The sequence below is a fragment of the Brassica oleracea genome, chromosome C3 (genome assembly GCF_000695525.1).
Source record: "Brassica oleracea var. oleracea cultivar TO1000 chromosome C3, BOL, whole genome shotgun sequence".
Lineage (NCBI taxonomy): Eukaryota > Viridiplantae > Streptophyta > Magnoliopsida > Brassicales > Brassicaceae > Brassica > Brassica oleracea.
In genome coordinates, this window is record NC_027750.1 from 24,504,742 (window position 1) to 24,507,276 (window position 2,535).

The 2,535-nt window shown below is 35.3% G+C and overlaps 1 pseudogene; it reads left to right on the forward strand.

Moving 5' to 3' along the window:
- Window positions 1–1,460: 1,460 nt before the first annotated feature.
- On the forward strand, window positions 1,461–1,944 carry LOC106330203 (annotated as a pseudogene).
- Window positions 1,945–2,535: the final 591 nt, after the last annotated feature.

The following is a 2,535-nucleotide window of genomic DNA, read 5'->3' on the forward strand; positions in this document are numbered from 1 at the left end:
ACGTTTTCACCTAAATATAACGGTAACATGCTTCGTTGTAATGTCGATGTAATGATTACGACGTATTTCTCATTCCACGTACATTCGTCGTAAACTTACATGGAGTTTACGACGAAATCAGTTCGTCGTAAATTTACATGGCGTTTACGACGAAAGTTAGATTCCTCGTAATTTCGTTGTAAAGACCATGTAAATTTACGACGAAATTTTTTCGTCGTAAATGTTCGTTGTTATGAGCACGTTTTCTTGTAGTGACTGTGGTGTGCACTTTACCTATATGGGGAGCATCCCCGATGAAGTGACCCACAACATATGACTCCCATAAGGGTTTTGAATCATTTGTGACTTTCTCCGGAAGATCAACGACTGCAGCACCCTCCTGCATCACAATTTCTGGCGAAAAGTGGATGGAAGGTTCATTCTGATCAGAAGCAACGACAGAGTAGAGAGGTTTTTGAGATGGTGGCGAGTTTGTGTAGACCTTAGACGGGGTTTGGGGGAGGTATGGGCCCCCGGAGACGATCAGCTTTGTCATAACGCCGGTGACAAAGTCGTGCGGCGCACGGGCAGCGCGTTTTCGCCTAAGTTTTTAATTATTTATGTATATACTGTTACCTAGTAGACATCAAATTTGTTTAGAAATATACTAAATTTAAAAATTATAATGGGGGCAAGTGCACCCATAATCCTCTACCTAGGTTCGCCAGTGAGTGTACCCAAGAAACTACAAGAGTCAAGGGCACAACTGAACTATGATGACTCCGAAACCTTCTTTAAAAACACATTCAAGAAAGATTCTATCAACCAAACCGCACAATTTTCTGAAATAATCAAAAGTACCTAGGCAGAAATTTAGCTTTCTGTGTTAATATCCGTTCCGGATTTTCTAAAATAAGATTTTCCATTTTTTTCCTTGACATTATAATGACTTAGTAAATAAATTTGTTAATTGTTTTGGTTAATTTGTGATCATCGAAAGATCCTCTTAGAAATCTTAATTCTCCTAATAATCAAACTGATAATTGATTAAGTTAGTTATGATTTATTTATCAGTTGTGATTGTGAAGATCTCTTAGAACTGCATAATATAAAACTCTTCAATAACCCTAATTCAGCTCGAAAAACAAAAAGAGAAGAGAGTAGATAATAGCCCTGTTCGTTTCATTCTCGCGGCGGTTGCGACCAGCGACTGAAATTTCTTCATTGTTTTTATATTTAATGGTTGCTCGGAGGGAGGAGGAGAGACGCAGCGATCAAAAACTACACGGATTCGGCAAATTCCGTTGACGCCAAAAATAACAGCGACCAATTACCTTCATTATCTCTCCTCTGCGTCTTTCCTCTGCGTCTCTCCTCTGCGTTTAAAAACTGATTCAGTTCAATTTTCTTCCTTCTTTCTCTTTAGAATTGACGTCGCAGCCGTTGGTGGCGCATTAATGAAAAGAACAGGGCTAATATATATGGAGAAGACTGAAATGAGTCGAAGAGATGTGATTCTATGCCGAGGAATATGGTATGTAATGGCTATACTCTCGCTCTTTGGCCTCTCCATATCACTCAATCTTCTGTGGCCACCTGGGGGAAAGTCACCAGCATTGTCTCGGTTCCTGAGGGACGGCGCGGTGAGTGCCACAACATTCTATGCAGTGACGGTACTCAGGTATCTCTTATTCACTGATCCTCCTCCCTCCACTGGTTGCTACAAGGATTTTACTACAAACAAAGAGAGGATTCCTCAGTTTGTCTTTGCGGAGCTTGCCATTAGCGTTACTGACATCTCTGTCAATGTATTCACTTTTGGCGGATCATGACGTATTGTTATACATGTCGTTATTCACCATATCGTTGTTCACCGGTGGGATAGATTTGATTCAGCTATCAGATAAGTTTAGGATGGATATGAAGAATGCGTATATCACGCTTCTTTGCGGTTGGTTGTGTTGACTTTCTGGCACTTCTTATATATAAAAAAAACAGAAGTCACAATTTTGATTTGATTTTTTTAAAAAGTAGTCCTAATGAATATATTTCTAAAAAGTCATGTTACATTTAATAACTAATCTTATCATTTAAATTTTGGATCTATTAAAAGTTTTTACTGGGCTATCAATAATTAGATTTGAACAATAGAAGATCAATTGGATTTATAAATAGTATAAATTAAATAGATATAATTTAATGTTGTAATACTATACCTCTATATGATAACAAAAATCATATTATCTAACAGTGATTAATCTTTACTACCTTAAACCAATGAAAACAAATTTTAAACTATATAGTTTATTTTAAAAATTAAACAAAAACTAAATGTTTAATTATTTACTCGATAATATAAATCTATAAAGCGAAAAGTTTAATTTTTAAAAAAAATTATAAATTTGTGAAATGTTACAATATCTTTGAATATGACAATAAAATAATATTTTACTAATCTTTATATATATAGTTACGATTTTAATAATGAAATAATAATCCGAAAATATATATATATATATAAGAAGATACAAATACATGTGAAAGTTTGAAACAATC